This window comes from Hyaena hyaena, unplaced genomic scaffold, assembly GCF_003009895.1.
Source record: "Hyaena hyaena isolate Hyena2069 unplaced genomic scaffold, ASM300989v1 scaffold_12, whole genome shotgun sequence".
Lineage (NCBI taxonomy): Eukaryota > Metazoa > Chordata > Mammalia > Carnivora > Hyaenidae > Hyaena > Hyaena hyaena.
In genome coordinates, this window is record NW_024080644.1 from 2,999,848 (window position 1) to 3,024,979 (window position 25,132).

Below are 25,132 nucleotides of genomic sequence, written 5' to 3' on the forward strand. Positions count from 1 at the left end.
CGTAAGCTCTACACCCAACGTGGGGCTCAAACTCATGACCCCGAGATCAAGAGTTGCATGCTCTACCAGCTGAGCCAGCCAGGCGCCCCTAAACTGTGGCCTCTAAATACCATTTTCCCCTGAAGAGAATCAGGACTTTTCCAGACCTGAGGTACAAGCTGAGTCTGGAACATCTTAAACTAGAAAGCGAGGAAACTTTCAACGTTTGACATGGATTATGGAAATAAGCATCTCTCTTGTCAAGCAACTATTATTTATAGCCTTTCTGTGCCACATAACCGACCCTAATCCTAACTGATATAGCAGTTTACCTTAAGAATGAGTAGCAGGGTGCTCGCCGAAGCGGCCCATATACAAAAATTGGAACAATGCAGAGATTAGTATGGCCCCTGCTCAGGGATGACACGCAGATTCTTGAAGTTTCCACTTTGTTCAAAAAAAATTGTTTAATGTTTATTTATTTTTGAGAGAGAGAGCGCAGGGGAGGGGGAGAGAGAGACAGAGACACAGAATCTGAAGCAGGTTCCAGGCTCTGAGCTGTCAGCACAGAGCCCTACACAGGGCTCGAACTCACTAACCATGCGATCATGACCTGAGCTGAAGACCTAGGCGTAACTCACTGAGTCACCCAGGCGCCCCCCATTTTGTTTTAGATGGTAGCTACACTTGTAGCTAGCAGACCATAACATATAGAGAAGTTGAATCACCACGTCTTACACCTGAAACTAAAGTAACATTGTTACACTACTCAAAAGAGAAGGGACGCCTGGGTGGCTCAGTTGGTTAAGCGTCCGACTTCCGCTCAGGTCATGGTCTCATGGTTCGTGAGTTCGAGCCCCGCATCTGGCTGTGTGCTGACTGCTCACAGTCTGGAGCCTGGTTCGGATTCTCTGTCTCCCTCTCTCTCTGACCCTGCCCTGTTCACGCTGTCTCTCTCTCTCTCAGGAAAAAAAAAAAGAGAAGAATTCCTAGGGTTCCTCGGAGGATTAAATGAGATCATAGAAGTAAATTGCTTAGGACAATGCTTAGCATCATAAATGGATTCGACGCTAAATAGATGCTACCTGCTGTAAGGATTGCTATTATTTTCACAAGTACTTCAAACTCAGAACTGTTCAACATTGACCTTGTGATAGTACTTCCTCAAGGGCTCCTCCTCCAGGGCTCCCCGTCTGATAAGTAGCTGCATCACCTTCCCAGCTGTCCATACTATGAACTAGGGGGTGGTCCAGTCAATCCAACTAATGGCCAACTCTCCCTCCCTCCTAAGCACCTGCACGTCTGTCTCCTTCTGATCACCTGTACGGCTCCCCTCCCCCGCTCTCTTTCATTCCCTACCCACCGGGCTTCCTGAGAGGTCTTTTCAAAGGCGGATCCCCTCCAGTTGCTCCTGCTCTCGACTTTCTAGAACTTTCTATGTTTTTTTACAGAGAAGTGGGCCCTAAGACTTGTATGGTCCAGCTCTTGCCTACTTCTCTTCACTCATCTTGGCCCCCCTTCTCTCCTTTCACACATGCAGTTCCCTCTGCCTGGAAAGAGTCCCTCCCCTCATCTCCCCCCCCATTCCTCCCCCCCCCCGCCTCCGTGGAATTTCGAGGATCAGCTTAAGTTCACTTTTCCAAGGAAGCTGTATCTGATTCTTCTATCCCTGTTCAAAAGCTCTTTTGCCCAGCACATATTTATTTATTTGCTTTTTAAAATTTGATTTTTAAAGTAATCTCTACACCCAATGTGGTGCTTGAACTTAACAACCACGAGATCAAGAGTCACACACTCCACCGACTGAGCCAGCCAGGCACCCTCCATTACTTTTTTTTTTTTTTAATGTTTATTTATTTGTTTTGAGAGCGAGCGGGCGAGCAGGGGAGGTACAGAGAGAGGGAGAGAGAGAATCCCAAGCAGGCTTTGCATTGTCATTGCAGAGCCCGATGGGAGGCTCAAACCCACAAACAATGACATCATGACTTGAACAGAAATCAAGAGTCAGACGCTCAACCAATTGATCCACCCAGGTGCCCCCCCTCATTTCTTTTTAAATAATGATCGTGCACATGATTACATAGAAACATATATGGTTGTGTGTTTATTATCTGTCCATCCTGTCTGACTAGAAGCCTGGGGAAGGCAGCAAGTGCATTGTCTGATGCATGCTGTTTCTATGGCTCACAAAGCACACAATCAACATTCCCATCAACTGCTATATTGAAATGTAACACATAAGAAAGTACACAAATCAGGGGCGCCTGGGTGGCTCAGTCGGTTGAGCTCTGACAGCAGCTCAGGTCATGATCTCACGGCTCGTGAGTTCGAGTCCCGCGTCTGCAGCTCAGAGCCTGGAGCCTGCTTCAGATTCTGTCTCTGCCCTCCCCCGGCTCGCCCTCTGTCTCTTTCTCTCTCCAATATAAATAACCATTGAAAAAAAACTTCTAAAAAAGTACTCAAATCACACATGTACCCATTGATGAATACATAGATTTTCACAAACTGAACAAACCTGTGTAACCAATAGTCAGAGAAGACAGAATATAGCTCGCTCCCAGAAGGCCCCGTGTGTCCCCTTCCGGTTGTGTCCCCAGCAGGGACACCTCCTGGCTGATGGATTCTCTCGACCAGTTTTTATGTTTTATAAAATGGAAGCACGCCATGGATACTCTTGCGTCGGCTTCTCTGGCCCGACGTGTAATTTGTGAGATCCGCCGGCCACGGTTCTGCGTGGCTGGGGCTTGTTCGTAGCGTTCCTTGCTCGATAGCGTTCCTTTCTGTGAACAGTCCACAGCTCATCGGCCATTCACGTGGTGACGCTCACCTTATACTCGAGTCCCAACCAGACCTCCTGCTTTGGAGCACACTGTCAATGACTATATTTTGAACAACAAAGTGGTGTTTGGGGAAGACCCATTAACCCGAAATGGCCTTGATTGACTCTGGTTTGCAATGCTTAGACAGGTCACCTAACAGAAGTGGCTTCCAGAAAAAAAGAAGACAAAGGAAAGAAGGAAGGAAGGAAGGAAGGAAGGATGGAAGGAAATCGAAAGAAGGAAGGAGAACTGTCTGAGTTCGGGCTGTTGTCCAGTGAGGACCCACTTTCTGGTTCAAGGACACCAGCTCGTCACTGCGTCCTTACAAGCTGGAAGGGACCAGGGAACTCAAGGAGGCCTCTTTTAGAAGGCATTAATCCTTTACCAGAAGGTTTCCACCCTCAGGGCCTAATCACCGCCCCAGGCTCACCTCCTAATGCCGTCACCTTGGCGGTTAGGTTTTAGCATATGAATTTGGTGGGAGGGGTGTTGCCAAGGAAGAGCGAGCGTCGGGCCCATTGCAGAGGCAAAGAAGGTTAACCAAGGTTTAGTCATTGTTCCTGGTTACAATGCGAATATTGGCTGTTGTCCGGAACAAGCCTTCTAAAGCTCGCTCTCAAAAGCAACAGTTTGTGGGCGCCTGAGTGGCTCAGTCGGTTGAGCGTCCAACTTCAGCTCAGGTCATGATCTCACGGCTCGTGGGTTTGAGCCCCGCGTCTGGCTCTATGCTGACAGCTAGCTCAGAGCCTGGAGCCTGCTTCAGATTCTGTGTCTCCCTCTCTCTCTGACCCTCCCCTGCTCACGCTGTCTCTCTCTCTCTCAGCAATATATAAGACATTTTTATTTTTTTTAATATTTTTATTTTTATTTATTTCTAGGAGAGAGAGAGACAACGTGAACAGGGGAGGGTCAGAGAGAGAGGGAGATACAGACTCCGAAATAGGCTCCAGGCTCTGAGCTGGCAGTCAGCACAGAGTCCGACGCGGGGCTTGAACCCACGAACCGCGAGATCATGACCCAAGTGAAAGTCGGACACCTAACCGACTAAGCCACCCAGGCGCCCCATATATAAGACATTTTTAAAAAAAGCACAACAGTTTGTGGCTCTGCTGTGGGGGCCCTATGAAAGAAAATGCATCATGGTTGGACAAAACAGTCTGGACGAACACATTATTTAAAAAACAGGTGCTTTCACCTACGCGGGGGTCACTGTGATGGTTCAAAAAACCATGTCCTCCAAGTCTTTAATAACACCTCTCCCTCCTTCAAGAGGTAAAGCCACATCCTCTTTCCCTTGTCTGTCAGCTAGACCTGGTGGCTGACTTCTAGTGAATGGAATAAAGGGGCATGGGAGCGCCCGGCTGGCTCAGTCGGAAGATCACAGGTCTCTGGATCTTGGGGTCATGAGTTCGAGCCCTATGTCGGGTGTGGCGATTACTTGAATAAATAAATAAGCTTGGGGAGAGAAAAAAGAATAAAGGAGACGTAATGTTGTGTGACTCTGGCGGCTACATCACAAGGCACTGTGACGCATGGTTACTCTGTGTCTTGCATCCATCCACACACCGACCAGCTGTCTCAGAGCACTGTGTCTGGTGAAGTTGTTGCCGGCCTGTGCGCTGCCCTCTGGAAAGGCCCATGTGATGAATGAGGGAGGCCTTCGGCCACCTCTAGCGAGGAACCAAGGCCTGCCGACAAGGTGCGATCCTGCAGCCCTTCTAGTCCTGGCCCTGGCTCACGTCAAATATTCTTGGCCTGAAAGTTTGAGAAAGTCATAAAAAGTGTTTGGGGGACCTTCTCTCTCTCTCTCTTTAATATTTATTTATTTTGGGGGGGTCAGTGAAAGGACAGAGAGGGAGACACAGAATCCGAAGCAGGCTCTAAGCTCTGAGCTGGCTGCCAGCACAGAGCCCGACGCGGGGCTCGAACCCACGAGCAGTGAGATCATGACTTGAGCCGAAGTCGGATGCCCAACCGACTGAGCCACCCAGGCGCCCCGGCTTATTTATTTTATAAAGGGAAGTGTATATCTTGTGACCCCCTTCACTGCTTGGGCCCTGCTCAACATTCTGGAAATTCTAAGCTAAGTCAGAAGAAGCCTGGCAGCTTCTTCCTTTTTCTCTGTAGCACTATTTATGTATTTATGAATGTATGTATGTATTTATTTAGAGGGAGGGGCAGAGAGAGATGGAGAGAGAATCCTGAGCAGGCTCCACGATGTCAGCACAGAGCCCGACGTGGGGCTCGAACTCACAAACTGTGAGTGGAAATCCATGACACAGAGGCCTCCATGATGGAGCGCTCGCTCGGACAGAGGCCATGGAGAGGCGAGGATAGTGCTGAGAGGCACAGAGAAAAGCCCAGGGAGCCCGAGCCACGGGGATCCTCCCATCTGAGGCCTCTGGGACGTTGCCTGGGATAGAGAGACAAAACAGTTCGCCAAGCCCTGCCCCAACTACAGGTTCAAGAGCAAAAGGAATGATGGCTGCTGTTTTCAGCCACGAAATCTGGAGCCAGTTTGTTACATCGCAAAGATAACCAGACCACTAATTGATGCGCCTCTTTAATTAGGAATTAAATAACAAGATCTAGCAGCGGGTCTAACAAATACCATAATTTCAAATTAGCGACGAGTGTAATCGATATACTGAGCTCCGGGCACCAACCATCACATGATAAGAAAATATCTGTGATTTTGATGGGTGACCCCGTCGTCGGTGCTGCGGATACAGCTGTAATTGTTACCTACGTGCACGGCCGAAGGAAATATAAAGACCAATGAGAAGAAAAATAAAAAGATTTCCTGTCCAAGTTCGCAAGTCCCCCAAATGCTAGCTGCAGAGTCCGAGTTAAGAAGCCCTATTTTAGAGACAAATCGGGGCATCCCTTTGATGGCGGATTCTGTCCTTCTTAAGGATTCAGTGAAGTTGCTTTTATAGGCAGCTGAACAGACTATATTTTTAAATGTGTTTCATTGGAAGCTTTAAAAATACCCCTTTTCATTCTTCTCCCTTCCTGATGTGCTTTCTCAATTTTCTTGTGCTGCAGCTCCTGCCTCGCTGTCCCTTAGCGCTTCCCCCTCTTCTCCATCCCCAGAACCCAGCGGGGCAGGCCCGGGAGCCCCTGGCCTGGACCACAGAGAAGTTTCTTTTGGGTCTTCAGTCATGCCTATTGCCACCCACTCCCTTCCCTGCTCACAAGGAAGCTTCCTAGAACATGCCAGAGGCTGGCCCGCCTCTCCTGTTACTTGGCGACGCTAACCTAGCTCCCCGGTGATCGGGCTGGTTCCCAACCGCCTGAGCCACCCGGGTGCCCCTCTCTTACACATTCTATCAGAGGACAGCACCCATGCAGAAAAGTGCATCCATCATAAGTGTATCACTCAGTGGATTTTTAAAATCATTTTTAGGGGCGCTTGGGTGGCTCAGTTGGTTAAGTGTCCGACTTCGGCTCAGGTCATGATCTCACAGTCTGTGGGTTCGAGCCCCGCGTCGGGCTCTGTGCTGACAGCTAGCTCAGAGCCTGGAGCCTGCTTCGGGTTCTGTGTCTCCCTCTCTCTCTGCCTCTCCCCCGCTTGCTCTCTGTCTTTCAAAATAAAATAAAGACATAAAATATATATATAAAATCATTTTTAAGGCTTTATTTATTTATTTTGAGAGAGAGAGAGAGCAAGCGCACTAGCGGGGGACCGACAGAGAGACACACACAGAGAGAGAGAGAGAGAGAGAGAGAGAGAGAGAGAGACAGAGGATCCAAAGCAGGCTCCAAGCTGACAGCAGTAAGCCCAATGTGGGGCTCCAACTCAGGAACCGCGAGATCACGACCTGAGCCGAAGTCCGACACTTAACCGACTGAGCCACCAGGTGCGCCTACATTTTCTTTTCTTTTTTTACAGATTTACTCAAATCCTTTGTGGAAGAATGTGAAGTACACACGAACGTACGTGCGCGCACACACGCACATACGCACACAGGTTCTCATTTCCCATCTAAGCTCACAGAAAGGAGTGGGACAAAGTAATTTAACTGTGTGATGGTTTACCTACGCCTTTTGAGAAGAAGAGTCTTAGCAACACCAGCAAGTCCCTGTCCCTGGGACAGGAAGCACCCTGAGTCATTTAGGTCACCCTTCAAATGTTTTATCATTTCAGTTGTTGAAAAATACCATGCACGTAGAAAAGAAGTTATTTTATCTTTCAGCAGCACTTAGGGGCATGCCTATAGGAGATTCGCTCCTCTCAAACTTACTCATTCTGCTTTTGCTCTTCACACTTTTGGTGGCTTCTTCTAGGGGATGAATGTGTGTTTCGTTTCGTTTTGAATCCATCTCCAAGAATGGTTCCTCTTGTAAGTTAAAATGCTAATGAATTCTTACAAAGATCTGACATTCAACTGCAAAGTGATCAAAGAACTATTTAAAACTGTTTTACTTCTTCTGCGAGTTTCTCATCCCTAATGTTATTGCCGGAAACATGTGATGTAGGTTACATTCCTCATGGCTTTCTGCAAATGGTTCTCAGGTTTGAGAGAAATGGGTGGGTGCCTTCCTTTGGGGTGAGAAGAGGCACATGCACCCAGCTAGGCAGAACAGAAGTGTGTTCGTGTTATCAGAATGGTTTAGAGCTACGTCCGAACGCAGGAGGGACTCATGCATTCGTTATCTGTTGCTGTATAACAAACCACCCCACAATGTAGTGGCTTAAAACAACAAACAGTTACTATCTCAGACTTTCCGTGGGTCTGGAATTCAGGAGCAGCTTAGCTGAATGCTTGTGGCTCAGGGACTCTCAGGAGGTTGCAGTCGGGGGAGACCTCAGCTCTGTGACACGTGGCTCGCTCCACTGGGCTGCTCGAATGTGCCCAAGATGTGGCAGCTGGCTTCCCCCAGATAGCAACGAGGAAGCCACAATGCCTTGTATATCCTACTCAGGGATGTCACATACAGTCACTTTGGTCACGGTCACGTTCTATCCATCAGAAGTGAGTCACTGAGGACCGCCTACAACTATAGGAAGGAAAAAATCGGGCTCCACCTTTTGAAGGGAGGAGTATCAAAGAATTCGTGGACATAATTAAAAACCACCACAGGTGGTAAATAAGTTAATTGAATCCAATCAAGTGCTGAAGCAACATAGGCGGCAACTACGTGCCTCCCTCTCCTCCAATCAAATGCCAGAGTGTTAGAAAAGAAGCAGTGTGGGATTTACCTTGAACTTGGAACCTGAGGTTGAGAAAATCATTCCACCTGAAGGGTAGGAGGCTTCGGTTGTGGTAGTAACTATAAACAGGGTTAAAAGGGCTCCGTTGGGGTCTGTCCGGGGTGTAAGCAACTTCTCTCTTGGAGATCTGTAGGGCCCAATATCCTGGCTTCCCATTTCTAGTTGGCCACAAATATTATCTATATAGTGTGAGAAACCGTTGACCAACGTAAAGGGTGATTTTCACAACAAGGCAGAATCACGACTGTCCTACAAATGTAAAAGGAAGTCGAGTCCAAGATTTTATTTAACTCACTAATTAAATGAAGGAATGGGTGAGATATTCCGACCCATTTAGAGGAAAATTCCAAGAACAGAAACATTCACAGATAGGGAATATTGAAATAAATTTGCAAATGGATGCAAAGCCGGCTTTGGGGGTTGGGGGTGGGGGTCCCTTTGCTTCTCCAATTATTTGTAGGCAAGACGGCCAGAAGTATTCACAGTGCTGTTAAGTATGGACACCTTCTTCAGTTGTAAAATAGCCTCATCGGAGACAAAGGGTCATATCCCAGTAGGTTCTGACAACCCCACCCACCTCCCTCAGGCTCCAACATTCCAATGTAAGAATAGCCAGTAATCTCTTGCTTATTCCAAACCCTTAAATTTGTCTTTGCGTCGAGTAACCTCAATTCCCTCGAGAGGACCAAACACAAGTCCTCTTAACCTTGGGAAGGTTGAGCATGAATAGGGAGAAGATTAAATCAGCCAAATGGACTCTAGCAATATTTTGGTGTTAAGTTCAGGAACAATCTGCGTATGCCATTTCATTTGTAATGCTTCTGTCAATTTGGGGGTTGGTAAAGAATCTGACAGATTAACCTTAGGATTCCAACTTGAAATTGTATAAGAGACTTTAGGCTTGCAATTTTCAATGAAAGGAATTAAGATTTGACTTGGAAAGCAGAGGGGCAATTGTTTAAGACAACTGGAGCTTCTAGAGGTACCTGAGAGGCTCAGTCGTTTGAGCGTCCGACTTCGGCTCAGGTCATGATCTCACGGTTCGTGGGTTCAAGCCCTGCATCGGGCTCTGTGCTGACGGTTCAGAGCCTGGAGCCTGCTTCGGATTCTGTGTGTGTATGTCTCTCTCTCTGCCCCTCCCCTGCTCACGCTCTGTCTCTCTCTCTCAAAAATAAATAAGCTTTGATTTATAAACGGTTGAGTCTTCAGGGAGGTTTTTGTCTATTAGGGTCCTAAGTTTGTCCATTCAAGTATGTGAATGCCTGAAAAGAAGATAAAAACAAACCATATATATATGTATATATATATATATATATATCAGTCTAAAATGTTTAGGAAGGGTGCCTGGCTGGCTCAGTCTGTAGAGCATGTGACTCTTGATGATCTCGGACTCATCAGTTCGAACCGCACATTGGGTGTAGAGATTCTTAAAAAATATAAAATAAGGGGCGCCTGGGTGGCTCAGTCCGTTAAGCGTCTGACTTTGGCTCAGGTCACGGTCTCGCGGTTTGTGAGTTTGCGCCCCACATGGGTAAGGAAGACTAAGGTGGAGTGAGACGTGAGGCATAACATGAAGGCACATATTCTATTTTCATTTAAAATGAGTTCTGTGTTAGTTTTAAAACACAGCCCCGGGGCGCCTGGGTGGCTTAGTCGGTTGAGTGTCCGACTTTCGCTTAGGTCATGATCTCGCGGTTCGTGGGTTCGAGCCCCGCGTCGGGCTCTGTGCTGACTGCCAGCTTGGAGCCTGGAGCCTATTTCAGAGTCTGTGTCTCCCTCTCTCTCTGACCCTCCTCTGCTCACGCTGTCTCTCTCTCTCTCCTAGAAATAAATTAAAAAAAAAAAAACAACACAGCCCCAAGATTCTTTGACTCACCTCCCATTGAGAGATAAGAAGGAAGGGCCAACGACGTCCCCACGCCTGGAATCTATTGGCCAAGCAAGGCCAATAGACTATGGCGGAATTAACACTGCTGGCTTCCAGGCTCGGGCCTTAAGTAATTGGCAGCTTCCATTTCCCCCTCTCTCTTGGGTGCTCGCTCTTGGCAACCAGCCACCATGCTGTGAGGAGGCCCAAGTGATCTTTGGAGAGGCCCATGTAGAGAACAACCAGAGCCAGCACCAACTTGCCAACCGTGTGTGTGTGTGTGTGTGTGTGTGTGTGTGTGTGTGTGTGAGCCATCTTGAAAACAGATCCTCGGAGTTCCAGCTGAGCTGTCCCAGCTGACACGGTGGCGTGGGGCAGAGGTGAGCTGTCTCTGCCAAGCCCTGGCCAGATTGCAGATTCTTGAGCAAAAGAAATGCTTCTTATTGTTTCCACCACGAAGCTTTGAGGTGGCCTTTCACAGAAACAGATAACCAAATCAAGATGTGACTTACACACAGTAATGTGTACAAATCCTACGTATGCAGCCTGATGAATTTTTACATTTGTATATAACCATGTAGCCATCTAGCCATCAATCAGGTTAGATACAGAATATTTGCATCTCCCTAGAAGGTTCTGGAGTTGAACAGCTTCTTGAAATACTACCCAGGCACCTGAACTATTAGCCTGCAGCTCTGGGCAGCTCAGCATTTATTTTTTCTCAGAGACATTTCCAAACTTAACTGGATTAGAAACATTCTCCCCAGCATCCATCGATGAAATAAAAACAGGCTGTGAGGTGCGGGCCAGAAAGGAGCCAAGGCTCAAACGGAAGTCAACCACAGTGCAATCTGGAACCTCTGGGAAGTGGGTCGGCAAGAAAACGAGCTGATCTGCTCTTACGCTCCCCATCGGCAGAGTCACCTCGTAAAATACAAGCACATAGGGTGCTGTCTTAATAACCATGGTCAGGCCCGCGAGGCCTGATTTGGTGCTTACGGGTCGAAAGCAACCGAGGCCGAAGAAAAGGCTTTGGGGAATCTCTGAGCTGGGCGGGGGAGACTACTCCCCCCTCCAAAATCTGCTCCACCAACTGCTTTATTTCAAACTGTGGGCTGATTTCCATTAATCACACTTGGCCCTAATTACCCTGGAGCAGCCTTTCTTCCTCGGGCCTGGGGCAGGAATTTTAAGGGGCTCCTGACAAAGCACGTCCCTGAGACCAAACAATAGTGGAGACTCTAGGAAGAGACTGGGTGAGGAAGTGCCCAGGCCCGCTCCTCTTTCCCGAAAACCCAGGTTCCAGGCTGCCTTGTGATCTCCCCAGGTAGGAAACCGAGTTCCTCCACTAAATAGATTTTCCTTTTGTTGTCACATTAATTTGCAACTCATTAATAGTGACAGAAGTGAGGTACTGCACCGATGCTATTTGCATATTCATGAGTGACTTATTATTAAACAAATAAGATTTTCCTATCTTCGCGAGCACCCAAAGTAAGGCTGAACAGTACATTACACCGGCCCCGATGCTTTATTCTCTCTTTAATATGTTAATAGATGCAGTTGATTTCTTTAAGTAAATACGCATCTATAAAACAACACGTACTTTATAAAAAAGAAATCATTTAAATAATAATCCATTAGCAAAGTTGGCAACAATTTAAGAGGAACAACCCATTAATACCAACGCGTGAGAATCAATTTGCGAATTTTAACTCGGTTGGATGGTGGGTTGCGGATGACCCGGGAGGAGGACCTGCGAAAGTGTGTGCGCGCTTAAAAAAATATTTTAATGAGTTTCCGAAGACAGGCACTCGAATCTTGCGCGTCTTTCGGGTGCCGGCTCCCAGTAAGGCGAAAACTGCCCGCGTCCCGACCCGGAGCAGCGTTTTTCTGGCGTCCGCAGAGCACTGGAATTGTGAGCTGAAAGCAGGCCCGAGCGCCACGTCGCCCCGGCCGCCTTCCCGGTGCCCAGCGGCCCCCGATTAGCACCGGGTTCAGCGGGTGGGGGCGGGGCAGGGCCTGGTCTCCCAGCGAGACTCCCCCACCAGGCTGGGACTGGTGGCCTCCCCTCCTATCCTCCCCGCCCCAACTCGGGCATGGCTTTCGTCACAGCCGGCTCTTTCCTGCCGGGGTCAGGGCGGGCTCCCCCCGCGGCGGCGCGCAGCGCGGGGCCAACCGCGCACCCTTATCTCGGCCGAGTCAGACACTCGCCGCGCGGAATCTGTTGACATTTACTATTGTTCGCAGGAGTCCGGAGCACGGGGCGGGGGCGGGATGGAGGCGAGGAGAGGGAGGGCGGCGAGTGTGGGGCCTGCAGTCGGCCCGAGTGTATGTTTGTGTGAGCCCGCGAAGGAAGGGGGGGTGGGGTGGGGTGCGCGCCGTCTCCTCGGAGAAGAAAAGTGGCCCGCGGGCCCGGAAGCTTCCAAGCGGGCTGACCGGGCTACGCCGGGAATCGTGGCGGTGGCGGGTGCGCAGGAAGGAAGATGGGGCAGCCGCCGGTGGGGTCCGCGGATGGAGGGGGTTGGTTCCAGCAGCGCGGCCCCCGGTGACCCGCAGGACACAAGTGCATTTGTGCCGAGCCGTGGCGGGGATTAAAGTGCCATACGGCCCGAGCGAGGGGGGCGAGGCGGGTGGAAAACAACTCCCCGCGCGCACAAAGCGCGCATTGTTCCAGCCACCTCCATTATGCCGCGCTGCAGCCAAGAGCCCGTTTCGCAACTGCCCGCCCGGCGCGCGCGCGCGCACACATATACACACACACACACACACACACACGAGACATACACACACACAGGAGACACACAGAGACAGACACACACGAATTCGCCCGGGCCGAGGCTGGGGGTGGGTGCGCTCCGCTGGGGCTGAGAAAAGCCTCTGGGGCTGGGGTGGGAGGGGGGTGGTACTCGTCTATTCAGGGCTAGGCTTTTTAATGTCTTCTCTCCCTAATCTCCTGCTCGACACTTTTTCCTTTGCTCCGTCTCCTCGGGCCGGCCCCGAGCGCACCCCAGAGCCTCGAGCTCCCCAGGAGAAGCGGCGACGGCGGGGGTGGGGATTGGGGAGGGGCACTCTCAGCCGCTGTCACCCGCGGATCGAAGCCCCAGGCGCGTAGCGCTCGCCAGCTCTGCTGAGGACACGTGCTCGGGAGGAACGGGGGAAGCATCCTGCCTTCCACGGAGAGGCTCCTGGTGCGCCCCCATCCCGGGCTCTCCAGGACTTCCCCGGGCCCGGAGCGGGAGCTGCGGAACCCCGCGCTGCACTGCCGGGCCTGCCGGCTGGTTATTGCCAACTGGGACACCTCAGCTGTCCTTACCCTTGCCACGCCGGTGCCTGGGCCCTGTCGTCCGCCCTTTCTGGCTTTCACGGCGTTGATAGGCGCCCCGAGAGGAATTTAAGGCTTGCCAGCCTCTTAGGACCCTACTCTGTTCTGCCCCGGGAGCGGAATGGGGATGGGGGGGGGGCTAAGGAGAGGACTAAGGCACCCCCTCCGCCTCTCGCCGCGCCCTCCCCGGTGGGCAGGTGGGGAGCGTAGGAGCCGGAGCGCGGCGAGCCAGCGCGGTCTGGTTTCCTTTACGTTTACAAGCTATAAATAAACTTCCCCTTGGGCGGATGCGCGCTGCGTCCAAGGGCGGCTTCCCGCCGAATCGGGCGGGTGGTTTACGATCCCGGCCGGGAGCTGGTCCTAGCGCGGCCTGAGCTCAGGGTGGGGCGCTGGCTCTGGGAGAGCTCAGAGGTCGGCCAGGAGTGGCCGAGTGACCCTCCATCTCCCGCGGGGCTGGGGCGCCACTGCGGTGAGGCCCGAGGGTGGGGCTGGGTGATTTATGAGCCGTCACCCCACCCCGCCCCTCCCGTTTCACTTGTTTTCCTCGCCTTCTTCCCAAAGCCTCGCCTCCAACCTTGCCCAGGGACGATTTGGCAATTTCAGGCTGCCGGAGCGCCAACACCGGCCCCGGCGGGGCGCGTGTCCGCAGGACGTGGGTGAGGCCCTTGGTGCTTTCACCCCCGCCCCGGGTCGATAGCCCGCCGGCTGAGCGCGACGAGGCTGGGCGGCCTTGGCCCGAGAGGCGGGGAGGAAGGGCTGGCCGCGCGACTCCGGAAACCGCGGGCCTGCGGGGTGGATCACTGACCCTCAAGGTCACCGGGCCTGGGGAAACCACCGGCCCACGCCGGAGCAGAGGCCACCGCCCGAGTCGGAACCCTCCTGGGGGTGGTGGTGGTGGTGGTGGTGCGCAGCTCCACACGGAAGCCCAGAGGACAGAAGACTTAGCGCAGAGGCCGCCACGAGTCCCAACACCGCCCTCCCTCTAAGGGACGCCGTTTCACTGGGCCTTGGCGCGCACACGGCGAGCCGGACCCCCCCGGAGTCCCCAGCACACGTGTGTAGGGCGGCTAGTGTACGCGGATGGGCCTATGGGGACTGCAGAAGGAGTGGGGTGACTGTGGCAGCTGCTACCTTCGCTTCCGCTGAGACTTGGGAGGCTACGGAGGAGACAGGCGGCCAGCCGAGTGGGCGAGGGCCTGGTTTGGGAATGAGGAAGGGGCGTCTTCCCTCCGGGAGGCTCCGTAGCGAGCGCCCCCAGCGTCTCTTTGGCTCCCGTGCCTGCGTCGCGAGGGCAGCGGCCCCACAGCACCCCAGGCTCGCTCTTCTGCCCGGTGTTTGCTTAACCCTCAACCCCTCCGCCGCAGCTGCGAGTAGACGGATTCCTGGCGGCGCGAACGCCGGGGCTGGACCCCAACCTGGGGCCGTCGAGAGCGCCTCTCCCCGCCCCCGCCCCAATCTCCAGGTCGATGGTCCCAATGGGCCGTCGACTCCGCCACCTACACGGGCATGGGGGCCTTCAGGGATTGACAGAAGGGGACCCTTGGCAAGGTCCCCATTGTTCCCCGGGAGCTGGGAAGCTGACTCACGCTCTGAGCACAGAGCGATGCGAGTGTTTTCTCGGCAGCCTTTACCCGAGTGCTTTATTTAGACAGGCTTTATTTACAGTACACATGTTTTCGGCTCGTTATTCTGGAAGCGGGAATGGAAACTGGGCAGAGCAGGAGTTCTCCCCGTGAGCCTCACGTTTGGAAGGGGCTGAGGCTCAGCGCAGTCGAAGGATCCTTTTCTGGCTGGCTGGGTTCCCTGGTGAGATGCTTTGGAGGAAAGCAGCGATCGGATGGGAGTAGAGGGCGCTGGGCGGCACACACGGAGTCCCCCCCTCCTATAGTGCCACTCTGCAGAATGCACAGTGGCGCCAGAGAGGGGAGACCTCCACAGGCCCATTTCACAGACCTCAGGGAGGGTGAGGGCCAGCACCTCATACAGACCATACCAGCTTGGTGAGAAAAGCGAATGTCTTTGGCTTCATTTCCTGGGCTCCTTCCTTACGGCTTTGGACCTCCCGGGGAACCCAGATCTGGTCTCTCTGGATTCAGCCAAGGGCCTTGTCCAGACTCCTGGGCCCAGGGTCCCGGGCCAGCCAGGCCCGCTGGAAGGCCTGCGGTTGCCAGCCTGCAGTCAAACCTGCCTTTTGGCAGCTGTTTAGTGAGTGGGGTGGTCCGGTTAGGGACTGCAGGAAATTGTCTGAGCTAGATTAAATATTTTACAAAACCTTCGGGGGGCCCACGGTTGACTTGAAGCTGGCAATGTTAAACCAAACAAAAGTTAACGAGTTCTCTCTCCTGACTTTTTAGGTACAGTTCAGAGAAAACGGGGGTTAGTGCTCTTTAGAGGAAGCAAGTTTTAATGGCGTTTCCTCTAATTTGTCTCCACATCGGGATGTTGTAGGTTTCCTGCCGCTTGCAGAACTCCCCCTGGAGCTGCGGTGGAAGAAAAGCCTCTCTTGGGGTCTCTCTTTGGAGGGCGGGGGGTAGCTGACTTGATACTCGTGGCCTCTGAATGCTAAGTCCTGGCCCTTTTGCTTGCTTCTGCCTTCTGCTTGGAGAGAAGCACAGCCTGATGGGAGGTGCTTGGGCCCCAGGAACTGCACAGGCCCCAGTGCAGACATTGGGGCCTCTTCTCCCCACCTGCCCCAGGGCAGCCCCTGGGGGAGAAGGGCCTCCTTTTCAGGAGTCAAGGCCTAACAGCCTTTGCCTCGGTTTCTCTCTCTCTCTTCAGTCTCTGGCTGCAAATCTCGAACTGCGTTCTGGGGTCTGCCTGCCCGGTTTCCCTTCCTGAATCTCATCCCTTGGTCCCTGCGCCACCCCCCCCCCCCCCGGCTTGGGCGGGTGGGGTGGGTGCCTGCTCCCCCTGCACAGATACCCACCCCATCTCCAGGCCCAGGCTGCAGCGTAGGAGCTCTGCATCCAGAAGTGCACTGCGGCCATGCTGGAGGAGATGGCTTGACCTTTGCAGGAAGGGAAGAGAAGGCAGATTCACAGCTTGCCGCACACGCTGCGGGGACACTCAGGGCTGCACAGGGAGCTGCGGGCAGGCGCTGCCACGGCCCCAGCAGCTCTGACAGGAGCCTGGAAGAGGAAACCGGCTCTGGGAGGCAGAGCTTCTGTGCTGCGGGGTGGGGGTGCCCGGGCGCAGGGTGCTCAGGCCAGCTCGGGGAGGCGAGCAGAGCTGCTTGGGGGTGGGGACTGTGGCTGCTACCTGTGGAGCAGAGTCGAGGTGGGGGGGGGCGGCTCACAGAAACTGAGGACCAGGGTTAGGGCTGCAGTGGAAGGTGGGGGCCTCTGGCAAAGACAATGGCTAAAGGAAGCTGCTCTTGGGGTCCAGCCACCGGGAGACTGGCTCATCGGATGGACGAGAGCGGGGCGGCTCTGAGCAGCCTAGGAAAGGTACACTCGCCAAAGGGAGGAGAGCCTGGAGCCCAGTTGGGTCTTTAAACTTTAAAATGTGGGGTGGCGTCTTTGATACAGCACCTTCCCAGGGGAAAAGAGTCCCTTATTTATAAGTCCCCAAAGACCCCAGGCGTACCTAGGGGCGTGTGTCTTGGGAAGGGGTCCACGCTAAACCTTTCCTAGGCTCTGAGGGAAGGGTTGGGCAATGATGGGGTGCTCCCACCATGCACCCAGGCTGCTGCTCTTAGGGGTGAGTGGGAAGGTGCCTCCTTTCGCTCCGCTGCTGGACACCATTGTTTCAGTCTGCACCCAGCGCTTCTCCAGCCGGGCTAATTCTCCACGTGTCCAATTTTCGTGTCTGAAAAAAAGCAGCAGCACAGAAACAAAACCATATGACAGGACTGGGCTGCAAACCTTGAAGAACCGAGAGGGTGGGGGAGGTGGCGGCTGGAAAGGGGGAGGGGAAATTATGTGTGTGTGCGGGGTGGGGGGGGCGGAGAGGCGACGGCGCACAACTCTTTAAGTTTCGACGATTTCCTACCCGATCTCACCTCCCGGCGTGCTCATCTGATGCAGTTCCAACTCCCTCAAACGATTCCGCAGCCCCAGCGCTCGCGGGAGTGTGGAATTACAGTTGGGAGGCGAGGCGCTCGGGGACAGGCGACGCGCAGAGCTGGGGGGCGGGGGGCGGTGCGGAAGCACAGACCCGCGGCGGCCAGACGGCTCCATCCCCCTCCTGGTCCAGAGCGGGGAGGTCGGTCACCGCACACCCGCTGCTGGCTGGGGGTTGGGGGGGGAGATGAGGGGGACAGGGCTTCTCCCTCCTACCTCTCCGGGGCGCGCTGTGCCTCCTCCCCTTCCTGAGATCCATTTCCTTAAAAACTAGCCTAAGGGCCAAACCTTTAGCTACGGGTTCCGACTTTCCCCACCCCCTGTGCCCTCAGCGTCCTCCAAACCTGCGAGGGCGCTTCAGGCCCGGCCTCTCTCCCTCCCCCCCGCTTCCGCCTGTGCACGAGCCTGTGGCGGTCACTTCTGCGACTCTTGGGAGGCCAACGGCCTGGAGCTTTGTTCTCTCAGGGCTTCCCCCTCTCCCCTAAGTCATCCTTGTCCCCACACGTTATCTGCGCCCCGCCCCCACCTCCACCCCCGCGCACGTAAACAGCCCTAGTCCATAATCTCATTAGCATAGGCCTGGGTCTCGGTGACGGCGAGGCTCCCCGTGCGCCCCAGCGCAACGCTCTACTACGCCGCGAGCCTGAGTTTCCACCAGGCGTGCGCCCAGGGCGGGGGGGCGGGGATGTTGCGGGGGCCAGTGTTGGCTCTGGGGCAGGATTGGGGCCGGCCGGGAAGAGGAGGCCGCCCGGGGCAGCCGGAGCTGCGGGAGGAAGGCCCCTCCCAGCGCCCAGTTGCCGTGGTCCCCGGAGCAGATGGCAACTTTGTCTCCTGGTGTGCGCGCAGCGACTTTCAACACATTCAAAAGGCTGCGCTCAGCCTGTCGGGGAAGCCTCGCTGACATTCAGAACCGATTAAAGACCCGAGACGGTGCCAGGCGCAGTGGAGAGTTATGAATTAATCATGGGGGTTACCGATATCTGAGGCTCCCCAGGGCAGCCCCTCTATTATTAAGCAGCCCCCACTGCCCACTCTTGACCCCCTCCCCCACCACAAAGGGGTAGGCTCGGCGTCTTTTGCACTGCCCAATTAACAGTCACCGGGTAATGCGAAAAGTGTTTGCCCTGCCACCCTCGGTGCAGGCTCAGGTCGCGCCGCTGAGCCTGCCAGACGCGCGTCGGGCGGAAAGCTCAGCCTCTGGGACAGGCCTCAGGTGAGCGCAGGGCTCCGGCCCGGGGGTGGGGTGCGGTGCTTTCTCAGGCCCCGTGCCCCAGGCTCCGTGCCCCGGGCTGGGCTCCCTTCACCTCCGCAGGGGAGGAGGGCAAGGCCCAGGCTTGTGGGCGACGCCGGCCCCCGTCCCCCTACCGCCGGTGGCGGTCGGTGGCAGGTTTGCGGTTTCGCGTGGAGGCTCTAGTGCCGTTGTAGGCATGCAAAAAACGAGGTTCGTGTGTGCTGTGGAGACCCGCACAGTCCCTGGGCCTTCTAGGAGGCCTGCTGGCTGGAATCCTCGCGCTCCCCGCAGCCCAGAGTCACCCTAAGTGTCCCGCACTCCTGGGAGCCCAAGCATACATTTCGACCACTGAACCCCTCCTGTCTGCGTATTGTTAAATCACGTACACCCTTCTAATCTTTCCTATTTATTTCCCGGGCCTGCCTGGCCACAGCTTTCTGCAAGACAGAGCAGTCTTCGGGTTCCTCCTGCTTCCAGAGGGGCCATAAAAAACAGATGGTCTCATTAGGAACAATTTATGCATATATATTTCGAAGAGTTCAGCAGAGCCGAGGTAGGCTTGCAGCCCCTGCGTCAGGCAGGAGCAAAATATCACCACTTGCAAATGTTTCCAGTTTGCAAAATAATGGCCTATCCAAAGTAGCTAAGCAACGAATTACTCAAACACTAGAAGGTTAGATGCCAATATTATCACATTCCTCGTGTTCCTTAAACCGTCCTCCTCCGCGGTCATTGGATTTTGGAGGGAGGCTCGCGGGCCTCGCACCTCTACGCCCGCGGCTTCCTTTCAACGACTATTTCCAATCTCCAAGTCAAATCACTTATTAATTATAGAGGCAACTCGAGCAAACCCAATTACCCGTAGGCAGCCCTTCCCAGATGGGAAGTCTGTCTCGCGGCTCCCACGGTGGCCCAATTTCTGGGGAGCCTTTTTTTTTTTTTTCCTCTTTTGCGTCCGATTTCTTTTTGCCACTGGACTGCTAGCGGCCCTGACTGTTTCCTCTCCCTGATGCCTCTTCCTGGAGGCAACTCCATTTTCTTACCCAGTTCCCTTTCCTTCCTCCTAGGAGACATCCCCGCCCCTTAGGAGGCGCTGCCTTCAGGCTAAATTTACCGCCGCGCCAGGTTTAAGCCTTAGGCGTTGCAGACCTGGCGCAGGAATGGCGGAAGCCGCAGACAGAGCCCCATTCATCTGCACAGGCGGCAGGCTGAGCGATTCGCTCCCTCGGCTGTCCCTCGACTCCTCTGTCTTCCCTTCAGGCCCGGTCGGTGGCTTGGGCTCACCTCGACTTGTGAGCTGTGGCCCTGCACGCCGCAGGGGTTCACTCTTGGCCGGAAGAAGGCCACCTCACTTTTGGTGCCGCCGCAGTTCTACCACCAGGAGTTTGTGCCAAGCCATTCCCATATACATCTATCTTCTTTAAACCCCACAGCCACGCATGGGTATGGGCGGCACGTCTCCCATTTTGCGGGTAAGGAAAACTGAGGTTAAGCAATTTGCCCCAAATCCCAGTTGGCTGGAAATGAAGCCCTTAATCCAAAACCTGAGTTTTCATTCACGGCGTCAAAGACACCTTCCGGAATAGTATAAAACCACAGCGGGAAGGGGGGGGGGCGCTTTGCTTGCGGGCCGAGGTGGCCGGGTAGCGCAAAAGCCTCGGAGGTTTCAGGCATGTGGTCTAGGCGTCCGCTTGGCAATTGGAAAGCACGCCGGCTAGACGCAGGCGAGACCTGGCAAACGGAGGCGTGCTTGGGATTTGGGGCGCCAGGGTGGCTGCACGGGCTGGGGGCAGGATTGCGGGGCAAAGAGGGGCTGCAGGGGTCTTGCAGCGCGTGGAGAAGGCTCCTGTCGCCCCTTCGGGACCGCCACGGCCGCTTCTGGGGCTGGGGCGCTCGTGGGACGTGCTGCGGGGTGTGGAGGGCTCTTCCGGGCGACCTGGGGCCCGCGCCGCGCGCGCGAGAAGCCCCGGGAGGTCCCCCGGCGGCGGTCGGTCGGCCCCGGCCGGGCTTCCCGGGCGCGCTCGCTAAGATGGAGCCAGCAGTTCGGCGGAGGAGGGGAGGGGAGGCGAGGGGAGAGGAGGGGGGGAGAGGGATGCGCGGGCGAGCTGGTAACCGTCTGCAGCGAGGAGTGTAATTGCCCCTGTGACCGCGGGCGGCGAGGGCGGGGCGTGCGCCCGGCCTCCTCCCTCCCGCTCCGCCAAGGCGCGGGGCTGGCTTTCGGCTGGGAAGGCGCGGAGCACCTCGAGGCCCTGGCCGGCTCTGCGCGGGGCGAGGCCGTTCCCAGCCTGCGCCGCCGGGACAGCCGGCCTCCGCGCTCCCGCCTGGGTCCTCGCCCCGGGGCGAGGGCCGCTGCCTTTGCCCCCCACCCCCACCCCACCCCCACCCCCAGGCCCTTCCCGGCACCGGCCTCCCTCCGCCTTGTGGGGCGCCCTGGCCGCGGCCTGGGGCCGTCAGCTGCGCCCTGGTGACGTCGTCCCCTGGAGAGCGGCGGCCAGCCCTCCACCCCACTGCCGCTTCGGGTCGCCCTGGGCCACCCCGGCCGGACGAGGCCGGGCTGGGCTGCGCGGCACTCGGGCCGCCGGTCCCCGGGTCGGAAGGGAGACGGGACTTCGGGCAGTCCCCGCGCCCCGCGGATCTCCCCGCGCCGTCGGCGGGCGCGCTTTGCCCTTGGGTGGGTTCCTGGCCCCGCGCCGAGCGGAGGGGCCGCGTCGGGGGTGGGAAGGGGGCCCGGGCCGGCCAGGGATTCCGGAGTTTGTAACCCGTGTAGTTTCTGGCTTTCACGGCTCGTTTGAAATCCTCCCACAGGAAGATGTCTGCCAAGGAGGCCTGCGCCGCTCGGAGCCCCGCGCGGCCACCCGCGTGTGCGAGTGTGAGCGTGTGCGTGTGGGTGTGGGTGCGCGCGCGCGCGCCCTCGAGACCCGTGAGGGAAGGGAGGGAGCTGGCCCCGACACTTCCTCGGCCGCAGAGTGTCGAGCGCGGCCTGCAACGCGGGGCCTGGCACCCAGGGCTCACCCGCGCCCTGGCTTCGGCCCCGTGGGCGCTCTGGCGGCCTTCTCGCGCCTTCCTCCCTGCCCCCGAGGCAGGAGCTGTTAACCCAGGCAGGTGACTGCGCCCCGGCGCCCGTCGTGCGTTGGTCTTTATACCTCGTGAGTTCAACACTAATGAGTTATGGGTTGGCCCACGAAAACATAATGTGTAAATTAGGAATTTAATGATGTGTAAGATTAAAAGCTGCGCAGGGTTGCATTTATTTAAGGCTGCCATCTTGTGTTCGCAGAGAAATTACTTGAACGACATTGACCCCCCTCGCCCGGAGGACTGGAGATGGCGCGGGAGGGTGGGGGGTGGGTGGGGTGGGACCCGAGGCCCCTCGCGGCTCTGGCCCGGTGGAAGGGAGGCCTCGGCGCTGCGTGGTCTAGGGAGGCCCAGACAGAGGGCTGGCTTTGGGTGGGCCCATTCCCAGGAAGCCCCAAGAGGAGTTGATAAAACCACCCGCCCCCCTCCCCGACGCCCCCTCCGACACCCCTATCCCCGGTGTGGAATTGGCAGGGCCCACGGGGTTTGCCAATCTCTGGATAACTCCCAGCGCCCTCCTGGCCTGCGTTCGTCGGGGTTGTATCCAGAATTCAAAAGCGCTTCTTCTTCTTTTTTTAATCCACTTCTCTTCATTTGCTCAAGCTGCCAGTGTAGGGTCTACCCTTCATTGACATAAAACCCATGGCCTGAATCAGTCGGTGTTCCCCCAGACATGGACAGGCCCGGACTCAGGACTCTGAGCCCTCGGGTGTACACAGGCACAGTTCACTCTTTGGGTTTTTTTTTTTTTTTTTTTGCAAATTCAAGGGGAAGTTGAAAGTAGCCATTCCCTGCTTTTGTGCTGTGACACTGCGGCGTTCTGCTCTGTGACAGTGTTCCCCGGGCACAGGCCAGCAGCCACCCTCACCTCAGTTCTGCCGGTCCCCGCTTACATCTGCAGAACTAGGGACATTCGTCTCCTGCGTTTTTCTCTTTTCCAGCAAAAGCTCCTGGCGATGTATGTGGCCTGAAGCTACCTTTCAGGTGCTCCTCGCGCGCGTGCTCTGGTGAGGCATGTGATACCTGCACAGAGGGGCCACCAGGCCTGGTTCTGTTGCCGGGGTGACTGGCAGGTGGGGTGCCCCTCGTGAGCACCGTATGTGAGGCCTCTGGTACAGTCTTTGCCTGGCCCTGCAGCAGCTGAGAAAGGGGGCAAGGCAAAGTGGGGTGCTCCTGGGACCCAACAGAATGCCCTGCTGAGTCACCCCTGCCCTGCCCCCGCCAGGAAAGGGAGGCCTTTCTCCCTAAGGCCGCTTTCCACCCGGAAGTAAGAGATGGCCTGACTATTTTGGGGGACCTGGGATGAGTAAAACCAGATGGAAAAGGAATTGGGTCATGAACTTTTATTTAAGGAACGAAGGCTTGCCCTGGTAAATTCTAGAGTATCGGGGCCCCGTGGGGACATAGGAAGGCCTCCAACGGGTGTTTTCTAGACCTTGAAAGAGTTAATGGAAGAAATGTTCATGGTTTGTCTGTTTGCTCAGGCCGCACACTTATCTGACCCATCGCGGGGAGGGTAGAACTTTAGAAGCTTCGTTCTCTCTCCCGCTTGGCTCAGAGTTCCAGAAAACCCTTAAGTAATCACGATAATCTGTTCAGATTCCTTAAGGTCCGAAGCCATTTGGTGTTCCCACTTGGGTCCTGTAAGAAAAGACGGGGAGGGGGGAGAAAAAGGTGAGTCAGGTGCAGGGGCCGTATTTTCCCCTTTGGGATGTCTTTGGGGGGGGTCCCTCAGCCCTGGACCTGTCCTCTAAAACCCAAGTCAGGCTGTCGTGGAAAAGCGCCCCACCACCACCTCCCTCCTCAGCCACACTGTCCCTGATCTGGGCCCCAGGGCCTCAGACCTTTGGACCCTTTATGACCCCCAGCCTCCATCATTCCCAAGAGGATTCTTTCCCTGCTAAAGAAATTCTGCGCTGAGCTATCGCAGTAGGCTGGCCAGCCCTGTCCCCATTTTTGGTGACATTCGCCAGGGTTTTGCTTAGTCGTTTATACACCATTCCCAGAGAAGCTGCAGGCAGAAGTGAAAGAATGCTGGGCTGAATTTTTGTAAGTCTTTTCTAGTCTGTTCTGCGGCTGATCTAGCCGTACACGCTTAGGCAGGCCTCTTTCCCTCCGCGCCCGGGTGTGGGGAGAGATAGCTTCAAAGGGCCTTTTCAGTCCAGCCTTTCTGACAATTTCTTTCACAAGACTGGAAGTGGCCAGGGTTCTAATCCTCAAGACTGGATACAAGGAAAAGGCAGTTTTTTATTTGATGGGGAGGTTTTGGTGTTTATGGCTGACTCTCAGTCCAGGTGGTTTGGGGGAGGGGGTCTGACCCCATCTCCTGGCTGCAGGAATGGGATACACAGAGCCTTTGAACCTGGCCCCTTGCCCCACTGTGGCCGCACCGATCGGTTCAGAGGTAGGTCTGTGACCTGAGCGTGTCTCAGAGAGACAGTTTCAGAACTTGCTGCTTCTAGTGGAAAAGAGAATCACACGAATGCAGTCTTACTTGTATGAGCCCCTGGATCCCACTGAGCCTGAAGCCGGATCTGCCCCACGCTATTTCAGTTATGTGTGCCAATAAATTCCTTTCCTCTGCTGAAATCACTTTGATCTGGCTTTTACGTCCCTTGATTTCCCTGCCATCCTGGGGGAGCAGAGAGGTCACTTATCCCCAGACAGGTCCCCGGAAGTGCAATCTAGGTGATATAGAGCCAGAATGGGAACCCAGATCTCTCCTGTCACAGTGCTTGGCCCAACGAGCTTTGTCATCATTTTAGTTCCCTTTCTCTGGCCTCTTTGCATGTTTCCAAGGACCCATCCAGAAAGTCAACCTAGTACGCTGGGCATCTTCGTCCTGGTTGGTGCCAGGGGAGAATGGTTGCTTTCATTTCTGGCAGAGACTGTCCAAGATTTCATGCTTTGCTCCCAAACCCCTCCCAAGCTACCTCCCAAGATCAACTTCCTTTCGTTTGGTTTTCCGTTTTGTTTTTTTGCCCTCGTCCCAAGGACATTTTCTTGACTCCCATCCATTCCTTTAATCTGCTCTTCTATATTCTACTTTCAAGACACTTCCCAGGCCCGGGTCTGGAGACCAAGTACCGGTAATTATTAGTTTTGTTGTGGTGTGAATTATACCCCTACCTCCCCCTTGCCCGCCAGGCTTCCAGACTTTGCCTCCCTTCTTTTGAGCAGCTTCTAAGGCCTCGAGTGTTTCAGGAAGCCTTATCGATATCTGAGAAAGAGGTGGCCATCTTCCCTTGCTCTGGCCTAGATAAAGTAGTGTGGCCCCTCACCCCTCCTACCCTGGCGAGGCCAGCCCTGTCACCATGTAAACTACAGAGAGCCCTGGACGAGGAGATAAGAGACCTGGTATCAGGCAAATACTCTAGTTAGTCTCACTCACACCCGTTCCAACTCCCTTCTGCTTTCTCATGCTCTACCACAGAGGCGAGATAGTGAAATTCTCAAATTGCTGGGCGACTTGAGAGTGGGTGGTGACCATGTGACTCAGTTCTGGCCAACGAGAGGTAAGCAATAATCTCTAGGAAGGGTTTCCTTTCCCAAACAGA

General features: G+C 55.0%; 1 non-coding gene across 1 annotated transcript; it reads left to right on the plus strand.

The window, feature by feature from the left end:
* The first annotated feature begins 330 nt into the window (after positions 1–330).
* LOC120248413 lies at positions 331–434 on the plus strand. The gene has a single exon (XR_005532569.1). It is a non-coding gene; the product is annotated as a U6 spliceosomal RNA (small nuclear RNA).
* The last annotated feature ends 24,698 nt before the right edge of the window (positions 435–25,132 follow it).